The 17,712-nt window shown below is 35.4% G+C and overlaps 1 protein-coding gene and 1 pseudogene across 13 annotated transcripts in view; one reads left to right on the top strand and one right to left on the bottom strand.

Annotated features, from left to right (window-relative positions):
* Positions 1 to 17,712, top strand: part of BBX (BBX high mobility group box domain containing) — a 282,876-nt gene that overhangs the window by 81,931 nt on the left and 183,233 nt on the right. The window lies entirely within an intron of this gene.
* LOC101440143 (spermine synthase pseudogene) lies at positions 2,871 to 10,163 on the bottom strand (annotated as a pseudogene).

The following is a 17,712-nucleotide window of genomic DNA, read 5'->3' as shown; positions in this document are numbered from 1 at the left end:
GCTGGTTAAACCCTAGCCTAATATGTTCTCTATCTACAATTTTGTCATTTCAAGGATGTTATAGAAATAGAAATAAAAACATACAGTATGTACATTTTTGGCTTGGCTTTTTTTCATTCAATGTAATTTTGAGATTCATGCAACTCTTTTGCATGTATCAATAGTTGGTTCCTTTTTATTACTGAGTAGTATTCTATGGTATGTATGTATTGCAGTTTGTTTAATGAAGGCTGGCTTGTTTCCAGCTTGTGGCTATTGTGAATAAAGCTGATATTCGCAATAAATAAAGATTGTTTTTCTCTGAACAGAAGTTTTCATTTCTCTGGGATAAATTCCCAAGAATACCGTTGCTGGTTTGTACGATAGCATAGTTAGTTTCCTAAGAAACTGTTAAACAGTTTTCCAGAACAGTTTTCTAGAGTGGCTGTGCCATTTTACATTTGCATCAGCAGTGTATGAATTATCCAGTTTTGCTGCATCCTTACCGGTAGTTGATGTTGTCACTTTTTTTATGCTATTGCAGTAGTGGTAACTCATTGTGGTTTGAATTTACATTTCTGCGATGGTTAATGATGTTGAACATATTTTCCTATACTTATGATATTGAACATGTTTCATGTTCTTATTTGCCATCTGTATGTCCTTTTAAGTGAAATATCTGTCATGTCTTTGCCCATTTTCTAGTTGGACTGTTTGGGGGTTTTTTACAGTTGAGTTTTGAGAGTTCTAGATACTAATCCTTTATTTAATATGTGGTTTGCAGGTATTTTCTCCCAGTCTGATCCTTGTCTGTTCATCCTTTTCACGGGGTTATTGGTGGAATAAAAGTTTTAAATTTTGATGAAATGCAGTTTATTAATTTTTGCCATTATGGATCATGCTTTTGGTGTAAGAACTCTTTGCCTCATACTTGATTCTGAAGATTTTCTCTTATTTTTTTTCCTTAAAACTTTAGAGTTTTATGTTTTATATTTAATAGTCTGTAATCCATTTTGAGTAAATTTTTGTACAAGGAGTGAGTCTTGGGTTGAGATTCATTTTTCACCTGTGTATGTCCAATTGCTTTATATTTGTTTGAAAAGGCTATGCTTCTTCCATTGAATCACTTTTGCTTGCATCTTAGTCACAAATAAGCTAGGTATATTTATGTGGGTCTATTTCTGGGTTTTCTATTGTGTTCTATTGATTTATGTGTCTGCTTCTCAGATAATACCACATATTCTTGATCACTGTAACTGTATAATACGTCTTTAAATTGGGAAGACTGATTCCTCACACTTTATTCTCCATTCAAAACTTTTTAACTATTCAAGTCCCTTTGCTTGTTCATATGCATTTTTATAATAATCTTGTCTATGCTTTCTATACAAAAATCTTGCCGGGATTTTTATAGGAGTTGTGTTAAATCTGTATATCATTTTGGGAAGAATTGACATTTTTACTGTATTTAGTCTTCCATTCCTTGAATACAGTATTACTTTTATTTAGATTGTCTTTGATTATTTTCATCAGCATTTTTCAGTTTTCAGCATACAAATCTGAATGTGTTTTTTCAATTTAAAAATTTGTTTTTAGTAATTTAATATATTTTTTCGATGTCCACATTCTCATGGCTAGTATATAAATATATTTTAGTTTTGATGGCCGCAAGTCCATTGTGATTATATAAAGATACCTGCTTAACTTGCTTATCAATTCTATAAGGTTTTTTTTTAAAATTTCTATGGAATTTTATATATAGACAAGTACGTCATCAGAATATATGGACAGTTTTATTTCTTTCCAATTTTTTAATTACCTTTACTTGCCTGATTGAACTGGCTGGTACTTCTAGCATTATATGAATACAAGTAATGAGGGTAGATGTCTTTGCCTTGTTCCTGATCTTAGAGAAAAAAGCATTCAATCTTTCACTATTAAAGAATACGTTAGGTATAAATTTTGGGTAGATGGTCTTTATCAAGTTGAAGAAATTTCCCTCTATTCTTAATTTGCTGAGAGTTTTTATCATGTATGGGTGCTGATTTGACAAATAACTTTCTGCATAATTGGTATGATCATATGATTTTTCTTCTTTAGACTATTAATACTGTAGATTACATTGATTAGCTTTAAATATTGAACCATCCCTGCATCTATGAAATACTTGCCTGGTCATAGTCTGTAGTTCTTTTTATATATGGTTGAATTCTGTTTGCTAAGAATTTGTTAAGCATTTTCATGTCCATATTCCTGAGGAATACTGATTTGTAGTTTTCTTTTATGGTACTGTCTTTGACTTGTTTTGATATCAGGGTAGTACAAACTTTATAAAATGAATTGGGAAATGTTCCCTTTATATTTTTTGGAAGAAAATTTATATAAATTTTTAACACTTGATAGAATTTTCCATTGAAATAATTTAGACTTGGAGATTTCCTTTTGGGGAACTTTTTTGTAATTTTTTAAATGGAAACAATCCTTTTCATTTTTTTAGCTCTCTTATAAGCACTGAATTTTGATATCTAAGTGAAATTTTTGAACAGAAACACATCAGGAACAAACCAATGTTGTTCATTCTCCCTAAGGTCCAAAATTAAGATCTACAAAACAAAAAAATCCACAATGAAGTAAAAAATATTAAAAATCACATTCTAGGGAGTCAGTGCATTAAGCAGCCTTTACTGAGCTGCCTAATCATTGTTATGCTAGCTTTGAAAAAACTTAACTCACCAAAATAGCTTTTTATGCTTTTTTAAAAAAATTAAATATAGTAATTTAAAAAAACTTTAAGAAATTCACAAAATTAATTGATACATTTTGGTATCATCTACAGCACATGAAGGTCAGGATGGCTATTTTCAGAATGTATGATTAAATGATATTGATCTTCATGGTTTAGATTTCTTCCAAATAGTGCAAAATATGCACAATTCCAACTATAAAAGGACACAAGGGATCACCTTCAAGTATTCCACAGGATTATGCAGGTACCTGGGATGTTCTTCATAGATTGATAGGGCTTCTGTCAAATTGACACAGTTCCCCTTTATAAAGTATTTCCTATCCTGTTTCAATACTTTCACTGAAAGGTCAAGAATCAGTCTAACTTCCCATGTGGAATCCTCTTCCAGAGATGTGGTTGTTGGAACAGCTGTCAAACCATTAATCACACAAACTGCTTTAGTTTGCAAAAAGCTGCTGGGAGCAATATGCCAGAAATGGGTTGGCTTTTACAATGGGGATTTATTGGGTTAAATTAAGCTTACAGTTCTGAGGCCATGGAAGTGTCCAATTAAGGCATCATCAGGAAATCCTTTCTTCCTGAGCTGCAGCTATGGGCAATAAGGCATATAGTGGCATCTCTCCTCTCTCTTCTGGGCCTCATTGCTTTCAGCTTTGGGCTGCTCCATCTGTGGATTTTCTCCCTTCTGAATTAATTGGTTTAACTTCTGGAGGCTTTTTTCTTTCTCTGTGACTTGTTCTGTGTGTGCCGCTTTTTATTCCTCAATTTATAAAGGACTCCAGTAAGAGGATTAAGACCCATGCTGGGTTACACAATCTAATCAGCAGCTCCTAACCAAGGTAATCAAATCACAGTTCCCACATACAATAGGTTTACATGCCCAGGGATGGATTAGCTTTAAGAACAGGGTTTTCTGGGGTCCACAGAAGTTTCATACTGCCATACAACCTTTCTCCCTTCTTTAGTATACTTCTTTGGTACTGGAATATGGTCTTCTATTAGAGCCTGACAGTATTCTCCTTTAGGATTGTCTAAATCATCACTACAAGATTTTCACATGTATTTCTTATACCCACCAATCACCATTTGGTCACTTTCACCATAGTGGTCATCTTTGGTTTCAGTTTGCCTATTTCATATACTATGCCCCCATCTCTACCTCCTAGAATTAGTGTCTTTGCCAGTATAACCTTCTTTTTCCACTGCCTTTTATGGCCTGGATATATGTAAAATCACAGTCAACCAAATTAATATCCACACTTATGATGAGAATATTCAAGTCCTTAATAGTTAACAGGGTTATTAAAATTAACTATTTCATTCTGGTTGAGTTTGGTAGTTTTTGCCTTCTGAGGAATTTGTCCATTTCATCTAATTTCAAAATTGTATGAGTCTAGTTGCTTGTAGTATTCCCTTCTCATTTTGCTGTTTGCAGGATCTGTAGTGATATCCCTGTTTCATTGCTAATATTAATTGGTAATTTATGTCTTCTCTTTCTTTGTTAATCTTGATAGAGTGTCAATTTAATTATCTTTACAAAGAAACTTTTTTGTTTCATTAATTTTCTTTATTTTTGTTTTCAATTTCATTGATTTCTCCTTCTTTATTATGTTCTCATTTCTGAGTTTCTCGTAGACAGCATAGAGTTGGGTCATATTTGTTAATCCACTTTGCAAATCTGTGTCTTAAGTAGTGCATTTACCTCCCCTTTTGAAAAATATACCTTTATCTCCTCCATTTATAATATAATTGTCTTAAATATTCCCTCTACTTATATTTAGAACCACATCAGACAGTGCTGTAATTTTTGTATCTACTGTCAAACATAATTTAGAAATGCCAAGTGGAGAAGGAAAATCTATTATTTATCCATATTTTTGCTTATCACATTCTTTGTGTCTTTCTGATGTTCTTAGTTCTGAGACTCTTTTTCCTATTGTTTCCTTTCTGTTTACTGAGCTTATGTAGGGTTGTATGCTGGCAAAAATTTTCTTGGTTTTCTTTCATCTGAGAGTGTCTCGATTTCCCCTTCATTCCTGGAGGGTATTTTTACTGGATATAAGATTCTAGGTTGACCGTTCTTTTCTTTCAGCACTTGAAAAATGATATGCCCCAGCCTTTTGACCTTCAAGATTTCTGTTGAGAAATCCACTGTCATTAGAATTGTTTTCCTCCTATTAGATAAGGTGTTTTTTGTCTCTTGCTGGCTTCAAGATTTTGGGGGAGGGTTTAATTTTCAGAAGCTTGAATATGATATGATATGTCTTGGTATGAATTTCTTTGGGTTTATTCTATTCTGGGTTTACTCAGCTTCTTGAATCTTTAGATCTATATTTCTTGCCATTTGGGGGATTTTTCAGCTTTTTTTTTTTTTTTTTTTTTAGTACTTACTCCCCTTTTTCCAGGATTTCAATGACATGAATTTTCAATCTTTTGTTATAGACTCACAGGACCAATGAGGATCTGCTCAGTTCTTTTCAGCTTATTTTCTCTCATTGTTCAGATTGGGTAATTTCTATTGGTTTATCTTCCAGTTAACTGATTCTTTCCTCTTTCTCCTTGATTCAGCTTTTGAGCATATCCTTTGAGTTTTTTTTTCACACCCAGTTTTAAAAAATTTATTGAAATATATCACTCATAGATAAACATACATAAACAGTAAGTGTGTAGCAATAGATGTGAACTTATAAAACAAACATACATAACATACAGGGCTGTTATACCTCACCCTACTACCAATACCTTGCATTGTTGTGAAACATTTTAATTAATGATTAAAGAGCATCCTCAAAAAATTACTACTAACCAAAATATTTTTCCCCCAACCCACCGTATTATTATTATTATTTTATGCCATTTATACATGAACATGCATAAAGAATACGTATATAGCAAAAGTTGTGAACTTAAAAAGCAAATGTACATAACATCATACAGGAGTCCCTTACAGCAACCCACCACCAATACCTTGCATTGTTGTGAGACATTTCTTACAAATGATGAAAGGATATTGTCAAAATCTTACTATTAACTATAGTCCTTATCTTACATTTGGTGTATTTTACCCCAACACACCCGATTTTTTTTTTAATACATCTTTATGACAGAAGTTGTAAACTTACAAAACAATCATGCACATACGCAGAATTCCCAAACAACACCCTTCTATCAACACACCACACCATGGTGGAACATTTGTTACAGATTACGAGATAATATCATAAGACTATTACCACGTCCATAGCGCACGTTTGGCACACTTGTTACATACTCCCCCATTAATAGCACAGTACATCTTTGGCATAGATGTGCAAATATTACAGTATTGGTGTTAACCACAGTCCCTAGGTCACTCCAGTTGTATCTTTCTCATGCTTCTCCACAAACCACCACCCTGAAATAGTGATGTACATCTGCCCTAGCTCACAAAGAACACTCTAAGATTTGTACCATCCACCACAATTCTTATCTAGCTCTGGATTTACTGTGTTATTCAGTCCCTAGACTATTTTCTAGCTTTCTTTCAATTGGCGTTTACATCCCTAGACTATCGTTTTCAGCCACAGCCCCATTTTTAAACTAGCTGTTACTCACTATAATGTGTTACCATCAACTCTATACATTTCTACACTTTTACAATAAAGCTAATTAAAACTTCTGCATACATTAAGCATCAGTAGTCCATCTCAGTCCTCCTCTTATCGCCTTTAAGAAGCCACCACCTACTACCTGGTCTTGAAGATATTTTCCTACATTTTCTTCTATAAACTTTATGGTTCTTGCTTTTATATTTAGGTTTTTGACCCATTTTGAGTTAATTTTTGTATAAAGTATGAGTTAGGTGTCCTCTTTCCTTCTTTTGGCTATAGATATCCAGTTCTCTCAGCACCATTTATTTAATAGACTGTTCTGCCTGAGCTGGGTGGGTTTGACAGACTAGTCAAAAATCACTTGACCATGGATGTAAGGGTCTGTTTCTGAACCATCAGTTCAGTTCATTAGTCTATGTGTCTGTCTTTATGGGAGTACCATGTTGTTTTTACTACTTTAGGTAGATAATATGATTTAAAGTCTGGAAATGAGAGTTTTCCAACTTTGCTTTTCCTTTTTAAGATGCTTCTGGCTATTCAGAGCCTTCCAAATAAATTTGATAATCATATTTTCCATTTATTTAAAAAGTACCAGTGGAATTATCAGGATTGCATTGAATCTGTATATCAATTGACATCTTAATGATATTTAGCCTTCCAATCCATGAGCATGGAATGTTCTTCCAATTATTTAGGTCTTTTTAAAAATTGCTTTTAACAATGAATTGCTTTACATCATTGGTTAAGTTTATTCCTGAATATTTGGGTTTTATGTGTCATATTTTATTTTCACCACTCTTTAGAGAATTTAGGTACTTTTATTGACATAATCTTCATTTCCAGACTCTCTTCCAGGCCTCTCTCCTGTCTCTTCTTTTCAGGCTATGGCACACCTTTTAGTATTTCCTGCAAAGGCAGTATCTTGGCTCAGTTTCCATTTATCTGTAAGTATTCTAAACTTGCCCTCATTTTTGAAAGACAGTCTTGCTGGATATAAGATTCTTGCCTATAAGTTTTTCTCTTGCAGTATCTTAAATATATCATACCACTGTCTTTTTGCCTCCATGGTTTCTGATGAGAAATCGGCACTTAATCTTATTGGATATCCCTTAGATGCTATACATTGCTTTTCTCTTGCTGCTTATAGAATTCTCTCTTTGTCTTTGGCATTCAGCATTCTGATTAGTAACTGTCTTGGAGTTGGTCTATTTGGATTTATTCAGATGAAAATATGTCATGCTTCTTGGACTTGGGTATCTATTTCCTTCAATAGGATTGGGAAATTTTCTACCATTATTTCTTCAGATATTCCTTCTGCCCCTTTTCTCTTCTTTTCTTCTTCTGGCACACCCATGACAAGTATGTTTGTATGTCTCATGCTGACGTTTAGTTACCTAAGACCTTATTGAAGTTTTTCCCTTCTTTTCTTCATTTGTTCTTTAATATGTTTGCCTTTTATATGTTGAAGAAGCCATTTTTTCAAGCTCACCGATCCTTTTTCTGCTTTCTCAAATCTGCTGTTATATGATTCCAAAGTATTTTTAATTTGATTTATTGTGCCTTCCATTCCCATAAGTTCTGCTATTTTTCTATTTATGTTTTCAAAATTCTTCTTTGTGTTCATCCAATGCCTTAATATCCTTAATCTCTTTAGCCATCTCATTGAATTTATTAAGGAGATTTGTTTGAACATCTATAATTATTGTCTCAACTCCTTTATGTCATCTGGAGGCTTACCTTGTTCCTTTAACTAGGCCATATCTTCCTGTTTCTTGGTGTGGATTGTAATTTTTTGTTGGTGTCTTGGCATCTGGCTTACTAGATGTATTTCTTCTGGATGCAGTTTCTCTCTTTAGTTTAGGGCTTTTTTGCCCTTTCTCCCTTTGTTGTTGTGTAGTAGGAGCCAAGTATGTATTGATGTTGTAAGCTGTGGAGGCTCAAGCTGTCCTCTTTGCCTCAGGGATCAATGAAGCATCTTCCAACTTTCTCCATTGCCAGAGGTAGGGACAGAGCCACAGCCTTGTGTAATAATTCAAGTCGTGCAGGCCTAGACTGTAAGTTGCCCAGAGAGACTGATGAAGTTTCACGCCCTTTTCTCCCCTGCCTGGGACGGGGATGAGCTGCAGGTAAGGGCAGCAATCTATGCTGTATGGGTCCAAAATGACCGTAGTTGTCCCAGTAGACTTCTGTTATTCATTCTGTGCCAGCTGAATGTACTGGCAGTTACCCAGAGATGCTGATGCAGGGCCAGCCAGCTTCATCCCTGCTGGTAGGGCTGCAACCTAGGCTAGGGCTGCAGTCCTAGCTGGGTAGAAAGAATCCAGTGCTACCATCACTGTGATTTTCAATCAGCTTGCCTTCTCCTCATGCTGGGGAGTTGAAATGGGGCCTACCAGCCTCTTTCCGATTTGGACAGGTTCAAACTTTAGCTGTTCTTAGCCAGCCAGATTTACTAATCAGTAGCTGAAACCAGTGGCCAACTGTCTCTTCCTCCCCTGTTTTTGGGAAATGAAGCTTCCAATTCCAGCCACAGAGTAGCTCCTAGGGTGGCTACCTCTGCCAAAGTAGGATGGTCACCGCCTCTGTGAGGTGTGGCCTGTAATTTCCCAAAGAGGCTGCTGCAGGTTCCCCCAACTTCCTCCTTGTCGGAGGTGGGATTGGGGCTTATGCTAGAGCTGCAATCTGATTTCGATGAAAAGAAGCTGGTCCCTACCAGCATTGTGATTTTCAGTCCTTCCCATTTCCCTTTGTGCCAGGGGTAGAGTTAAGATGGTGGCTACTGGCCTCTTTCTTACTTGGACAGATTCAAAGTTTAGCTGTTCTTAGGATTATACTTTAGGTTGCCAAATTAGTAATCAGTAGCTGAAGTTGGTGTCTAACTGTCTCTTCTTCTTACCCCATTTTTGGGAAATGAAGCTTCCAATTTCAGCCACAGAATAGCTCGTGAGGCAGGTTGTATAGACAGTGAAGATGGACTCTGGCCTCTGAGGTGTAGAGTGCTCTAGTTATCAATCTTCTCTGCAGATGGGCAGTCTGCAGATGGACAGTCTCTTCCTCAAGATTGTAGCAGGATGCTCTTCTGGTCTCCTGGAGCCCCCAAACAGGTCCTTTAGATAGCTCCGGGTGATTACTAAGTGCTCTGTAGCAGGAGCTGACTCTAGGAGCTCCTTACTCTGCTGCCATCTTGCTAGTTGTCTATCCTTTGAGTTTTTTTGTTTTCGTTATTATGCTTTTCAGTTAAAATTTTTTTGTTTGGCTCTTTTTATATTCTGTTTCTTGGTGAGACTTTCTTTGCTGAGACTTTTTATATTTTCCTTTCAGGCATATTCAGAGTTGACTGTTAAAGCATTTTTATGATGACTGCTTTAAAATCTTTGTCAGATAATTCTAACATCTCTTTTTTGTTTTGAGATCTGTTGATCGTCATTTTTAATTCAAGGTGGATATTCCTGTTTTTCATATGAGAAGTGATTTTTTTAATTGATATCTGGACTTCCTGGCAATTATGAGACTCTAGATCTTATTTAAACCTCCTTTAGCCATCTTCCTCTGGCACTGCTCTAAAGGGAAAGGCATCACACTATTGTGCTCCTGCCAGGTGGGAATAGAAGTTTAGGTTCCATACTTGGCTTCCATGGTCACTTGAAGAGTAAACGGGCTCCTTCTTACTGCATTGCAGGGAGGAGAGTTCATGTCGCTCTACTAGGCCTCTGCTGATACCATCCTGGTTGGAAGGATAGGAATACCTTATTACTGCTTTCCACGTGGCCTTCCATGACATGTGTGGCGTTGTTACCATCGTATTCCTGGGTGGCAGTCAAAGTCCTGATGGTCCTTGAGGCCTCCATTGATAGCACTTAAGCAGGGAGAGGAAGGGGAACCTTGTTCCTACCAGTTTGGGGGTAGGAGTTTTAGGTCCCCACTTTGTCTCCACTGTGGTATGTGTGGAGGGCTTGTTTCCACCTGACAGGTGTGAAAGCTGCAACTCCCTACTTGTTCTTTTCTGATACCACCCCAGTGCAGGGGTTGGAGCTCAACTTTATGGCCTGGTGAGAGTGAAGTCTAGTTATCCTTCGTATTGTTGGAGGTGGGGGGGGGGGTCTCTTTTTTTTCTTATGACAGTTGGCTTATGTAGAGCGAAGATTGTTTAAAAATTTTCTATTTTATTAGGCTGCCCCTCTCCTAGTCCTTTGGCTGGAGAGCAGACTGTTGTTGGGCCTTTTTCTGTGTGTGTGTGTGTGTGAGTGTGTACGCACTGTTTGACAGCTTCTTCAGCTCCAAGTGTTTCCTGGTTGACAGCTTCTTCAGCTCCAAGTCTGGGATATAGGAGCCAAAAAGAAAACCCAGGGAATTCACCACCATGTTGTTCCCAGGGTCCCAAAGTCAATAGTTGTTCTGCTACCTCTTTCCACTCTTCAGTCTTATATTTGGCTTTATATATTATATCCAGGGTTTTTAGTTGTAATTAGTGGGAGAAAGAGGGACATGTACATCTATGCCATCTTTCAGGAAGTGGAAGCTGCCCACCTTCTTTTTTAATGTGGCAGAGAAAAGTAAAAACACTGTAGCGTCACAGAGAATATAGCTTAAAGTTTCCTGGCAAAGTATTGTCTTATCTCCGGTAATATGTGTATGGTTCAGCTTGAAGATCTGGACTACTGCCTGATTACTGACAGTGCCACAGTGTTCTTTGATTTTCTTTCCATGTGCTATTTTGGTCTTGCTCTTGTATACATAGTAGAACAAGAAGCATATTGGGTAGGATTACACCTTTGTAAGTCATTTTCAGCCCTAATACAGATCAGTTGATTTCACTGGCCTGAGTGCAGTGGGCCAAAAGCCTGGTTAGGGAGTAACTTCCAGTATTGATTGATAGGCCATTCTTTATAAGTGCTTTTATTTATATAAACCTACTGTATTTTATTTTTTCCTGTTCTTTTTAAACTTTGGCTTTTTAAAAAGCTTTAATTTTTTTCCTAATTTCAACCGTTAAAATTTACAGTAAAATTGACCTTTTGTGTATGTAATATTGTAAAAATTTTAAAATAAGTATTGATTTTGCATACTTCCATGTTAAGATTTCAAAAAGTTCCATCACTGCCAAAAACTTCCTCGTGCTATCCATTTGCAGTTGCACACTTCTAGCTCTAACTCCTGGCAACCACTTCATCATTAGAGTTTTGTGTTTTTGAGAATGTTATATACATGGAATTATGTAGTGTGTAGCATAGCCCTTTGAGACTGGCTACTTCACTTCACATAATGCCTGAGATTCATCCAAGTTGTTGCTTATAGCAATATTCCATTCTTTTGTTCTGCTAAGAAGTATTTCTTGATATATATATATGTGATATATATACATATATATACATACACACACCACAGTTCATTTGTTCACCCATTTGATTGTTTCCAATTTGTGGCAGTTGTAGATAAAGCCACTATAAACTTTCTCCTACAGGTTTTTTGTGAGAATTAGCTTTCCTTTCTCAAGGGTTAATACCCAGGTCTGGGTTGCTGTGTCATATAAGTACAAATGTTTATATAAGAAATTGCTAAACTCTTTTCCAGAATGGTTGCACAATTTTGTATCTCATCTCTAGCTCCTTTTTCTCCCATCCTTTGCAAGAGTGCTTCCCCTTATTTCTTAGAGCATTTTTATGACAGCTGCTTTAAAGTCTTTGTCAGATAATTTCAACATTTGTGTCATGCCAGCCTTGATGTCGGTTGACTGTCTTATATCCATACAAGTAGAGATTTTCCTGTTTCTTTGTATAATTTTGGATTTTTTCTGAGTTTTGTTTACCTCCTATGGAAAAAGTTGATATTTTTGTTTTAGTAGGCATTTGACCCAGTTAGGTTCAGTCTACAAGTTCCAACTAGTCCTCTTTGAGTTGTGGTTCCTATGTCAGTTCAGTTTTTTAATACTTCTGTGCTATTTGTATTTGTCTCACTTATGTGCCACCCAGTGGCCTGTCTGGGAATTGGGCAGTGCTCTATCCTGTAGTTCAGTTCTCAATGTCTGTAAGCTATGGAGGAATAGATCCGTGCATGTTTAGCTTGGGATGAAGCCAAGAGTTCACAAATAACTTTTAAGTGGTCACTTTTCCTAGCTCCTTCCTCTCTGTGACTTTCTGATTTTCTTCTTTTGGTTCTCTCATAGAAAAATAAAAACAAAAACCCAACAACAACAAAACACTTGGGCTTTAGTTGCTATACTCTCATGCAATTCCCACAACTGTGTACTTATCCAGGACAAACCCTGGGAAGCAGAGAGAAAAAAATTAAGAGGGGTTTCCATATTTCTCTGTTACTTAAATAGGTGCTCCATTCATTCTTTCCAGTTTTTACCTTGAGTAGGATGGAATAGGTGGAGTGTGTTTATTCTATCCTACCCTGAACTAGAACCATTTTGCTTTAATGTTGAAATTATTAATGGGAAGAGCAGAGGTAGATCTAGGTTTTGTGGAGTCTGAAGGTTGTGCAATTTGAAGGCCCTCTTTAAGAAAACAAATACAAAATTGAAATTAGCTATAGTGGGTGGGGTTTGTGCAAACGAATGCCCTGAAGCTTTAGCTTTTTGGTTTTATCATCAATCTTATCTCTTATCAGAGATAAGACAAATGATTATTGATTACAGGTTAGGCACTGTACCAGGTGTTTTCATTTTATAACTATAAAAATAAAAACTTAGCCTATTTTTATCCCCACATTCAGATGAGACAAACAGGTTTTGAATAGTTAAGTGATGCATGTGGAAGTGGTAGAATTGATTTTTAAACTTATGTTCTTTTCAAACCACATGGTCTTTATATTACATGTATTACTTTATGAAATAAATTACAGTTTTTGAGAGCCAGTGTAGGTTTGTGGTTAAAACTATGGGCTTACAAGCCAGACTTCCAGAGTTCAATCATGGATTTGTCATTGAATATCAGTGTTACCTCTAAAAAGTTATTAACCTTTCCATACCTCCATATCTGTAAAATGAGGATAATAATATAGTATTGTTTTGAATGTTAAAGGAATTAATACCAAACATTTAGAATAGGGTCCAACACATAATAAGTGCTATGAATTCATTGAGTATAACTGATAAGTTAAAACATTTTATTTGCTGTACTACCATACTCTTTTCTAGAGCTCCAGAGACAGGTTGTGATATTAAAGTACTTTTTACTTACAAATAAGTTCTGGTCATATTACAAATTTGGGAATGATTTCATTAACCAAGACATGATGATTGTATTATGTAGTCAATAATTCTTTATTTTTTTATAGAGAATTAATAACTTCATTAAGTTAATCTATTTAGCATGCAAAGCTGAAAGAAGTGTTCCATATGGGTTATCAGAAAATCTGGAATATTACAGCTTAATCTTTTTTGGGAAATGGCCAAACAATTCATAACAAGGAGAGTAGTAATGGTTCAACAAAAATAAACTGTTCTTCTTCCTAGAGATATTTAAAGTCTTAAACAGTCTCAGACTCTTGTGTTAAAATAAAGACAATATATTATCAATATGTAATAGTTTTCTACTGAAGTCTAGCAAGATAACCTGAAACTTAGGGACTTAAAATAATATACATTTATTATTTCACAGTTTCTGTAGGCAGGAATTTGCAAGTGGCTTAGTTGGTGATTCTGGCTCAGGGTGTCTCAGGAGGTTGCCGTCAAGATGTACATATTGAGCTACAGTCATGTGAGAGCTTGGCTGGGTCTAGAGGATCACTTCCAAGACTCACCTACTTGCTTGGTAAATGTGCACCTGGGTGGCAGGAGGCCTGGTGAGGTTCCTTGCTATGTGGACCTTTCCATAGGGCGCTGCTTGAATGTCCTCATGATACTGCAGCTGGAATTCCCTACAGCAAGCAGCCCAAGGCCCAAGAGAGGTCAAGGCAGAAGCTACAGTGCCTTTTTTGACTTAGCCTCCTAATAATTCTCAGTCTTATAATTTCTACAGTATCTACTGGTGACACATCAACCCTGTTTAGCGTGAAAGAGCATTATCAGGAGGTAAATCATTGGGGGCCATTTTGGAGTCGAGCTTCCACCCTATTTTATAGCATCACTTTAACAGTTAAATGAGTCTTTTCCAGTGAAAGTTTCCGGAATCTAGTAGATGTTCAAGACAATGCCTGTTTGATTAGCATCCTTCTTTCTGATGATCCTGGGCAGTAGAATTCATTTTCTGATTATTTTCCAAATATAAAGGAAAGTTTAAGTATCTCTAAGGAGAAGAGATGAACACTGATGAGGAGGTCCTGAGATTGTTTTTGTAATTATTGGTTTGTTTAGAAGCTTAATTGGTTTTTATGTAGGTATTAAGTAGTAGTAGCAATTAGAGTATCGAGGGAGAATATTGATAGATCCCATAAGCAACAATTTTGATACACAGTGAATTTATTTAATTTGATTACCATCTAACATATGGTCATTGAGGAATAATATATTTCAATATAGTATCTGTAATTTTTGTGTGGTTGACCATCATTTAACATCTACTTTTTCTAAGATTAAATAGATAAAACATTTTCTTCTTTTGTAGATAGATTTTATCTTGGAATTGATAGCCATGGCTATTTTGAAGAGAATACTTATAAAATAATTTAGAAAATAATACTTAAGAATGTAAAATAGTTTTAGTTCTTGTGGGGGTGAAGAGAATACAAAGAACTATCGTATCTTTTAAATGGGTTGTTCGTTGAAATCTGAAAAGGTTGCTTCCTTTTTTTCTTTTAATGCCTATTTTGATATTGAGTACATTTTGAAAGAGTTTTTTTCTTTTTATAATAACTAGTAATAAGAGCACATACTATAACACTGGGAAATGCTCATCATTTTTGTAACATCCTGTTATTTATAAACAAAATTAATTGAAACAGTTTTCTTCTTTAATTATGGGACAAACCTAGTTTATAAGGAGGTGGCACCTAATGCTGTCAGTAGAATGTCATGATTTTATCATGGTAATATATAAGTATTTGGCCACTGGAGGGCTCCGTATTTTTTAAAAAATTATGATATAAATGCTTAACATTTTTAAGACATACAGAAAAATATGAAGAATTTCATCTTTTTTATAAAATTGGGTATAAAAGTATTAAATAGTTGCTGATTATAAATGAAAATTGTGTGCATGTAGAAATAAAGTATATTTAACAGATGCTTCTTCCTTTTTCTTATAGTGGAATAGAAATAAAACATATTATCCAATTTCTTTATAAGTAAAATATATCCCAACTCAGATGTCAGAATGTGAAACTAGCCATTTCAAGCCTCTTAGTAAAGAAAGAAGTTGAAATAGATTAAATAATTTTTTCCTCAACTATTTCCTGTATATACAATTTTTTATGTGAGGCAACATCAGTTTTTAGAGTTCATTGAGGTTATTTCCAAATTTAGTTTAATAAACTCTGCAGTCATCTCAGAGAGTGCTGTGACATAATTAATAACATTCACAAGACATCAGAAAGCATTTTGAAATTGAACCACAAACAAAAGTAGGTGTCACAGCTATAAGTAGTTGGTAATCACTCATTTTTAAGGTCTTTTTATGTTTAATTTTACCAATTCTTTGGTCCAGATATGCAATTTGTCTATACTGTTTTCTCTGAAAGCTTAGTACCTTTGGAGTTCATTTTCCAACGGTAAAGTAAAATGTGAACCTACAAGAGTGACTAGAAACTTTCATAATATGTATTATATTAGAACCTGAGGGAAAGATCTTTTTGGATAGAAAACTGTCATGTTCCTCAAAAACAGCATTTTTTTCCTTCTTAATCTTTAGAAAGAAAGGTTTTTATTTCTTTATAATTGTGAAGTGTTTACTTTTTAAATGTTAGATCTGAGCTCTGGGAAGCCTACAGTTTTTAGTGTAGTTAAGCAATTTTTTTTTCTGGTAAGATTTTATTGGGTCTCTTTGTACGAAATTTTCGGAGCTGAGGATGTGTTTTGAGTGTTTTGAGAAGTTAAGTTTCCCAGTTCTTCTCAGTAGGTTTGTCCCTTAACACTTCTTTTGCAAAAGAAAACTGCAAACCGAATTGGAAGTTAATTGTTAATGAGGAAGAAACAAAACAAAGCAAAGACAAAAAGAAATTTTATTTTAAAATTATCTGCACTTTGTTAATATATAAATCCCCACTTATTTCTTCATTGAAAGATCATCTCTTAATATAGGGTCAAAGATATAGTAGTCTCTTACTTAATTCTTATGCACATGATATGGAGCAGCATTGTGGAATGATGTTTTAAAAGGATACTCCTTTTGAAATAAATTGGGCAGTCTGACAGAGAGTATATCCCCTCCTCCTATCCTTTTACTACCCTTTCATTAGTCTGTTAAAGACAGTAAGTTTTAAACTGTTTAACTTTTAAACTTTAACTGTTGAAGACAATAACAGTTAACTTTGGGACATGGGTTTTTTTTTTTCTCTTTTTTTTTTTCTTTTTACAAACGTTCCATTGGTATCTGTTTCATCTATTTGTAATGATCATGGCATATGTTTGGTTGCAACCTAGTAGATACAGAAAGAAATTCTTCCCCCCCCCCCCCCCCCACTACTGCAGCACAGAAGGTATCCTTAATGACAGCTATGTTACAAAACATGTTTTTGGCTGTAAAATGTGGTAGAGGACATAGGACAGTGTGACTGTTGCACACATCACAGCATTTCATCCTTGCTGCTTTATGCATATGAAGACAACTCTGCATTGTATGTATTGAGAGTTTCTTCTAACACCTTTTTCTTTTAGTCAAATCTATTCATACCTGTGACTTAATGGCAATAAATAGGTGAGATGCCTGGGAAGGTAGAGGCATAGTCTCACACTAAAAGAGAATAAGCCTAACTGGTCTGATTGGATATTACCTGTCACCATTTTCATCCCTTGCTTTACTTATCTGAGCTTATCAGTGGTAAGCACTATCAATTTTTTAAAGCTTAATTTGTGTCAGTTCAGTCCTTGCATACCCGTAGTGGTTCTCAAACTTTACTGCACATTAGAATAAGCAGAGGAGCTTTCAGAACTACAGATACCAGAGACCAAACCCAGAGATTCTAATTTAATTGGTTTAAGGAAGGGCCTGGGCATCTGCGTTTTTTAAAGTTTTACTCATGATTATATTTTGTAGTGAGAATTGAGAAGGACTGATATAAAAGAAAGTGGCTCTCTGGAAACCTTTTGAAGTCTGTACAAGTGCCAATTAACAAATGTCTCAGAGTAAATGCATCTATTCTTTATCTTTGAATATGTTCTCCTTCCCCTTAAGCCACACTGTCGGGGGCACGGGCAGGGGCAGCTCTTGTTTTGATTGCCTAAATTATTTTGAACTGAGCTACTTACATTTCTGGAGTGAGAAATAGGGAAAGTGATGTTAAGGTTTGCCTCATCCT

This window comes from Dasypus novemcinctus, chromosome 4 (genome assembly GCF_030445035.2).
Source record: "Dasypus novemcinctus isolate mDasNov1 chromosome 4, mDasNov1.1.hap2, whole genome shotgun sequence".
In the NCBI taxonomy this organism is placed as follows: domain Eukaryota; kingdom Metazoa; phylum Chordata; class Mammalia; order Cingulata; family Dasypodidae; genus Dasypus; species Dasypus novemcinctus.
Note: the sequence above shows the minus strand (reverse complement) of the source record. Positions and strands in the feature narration are given on the sequence as shown.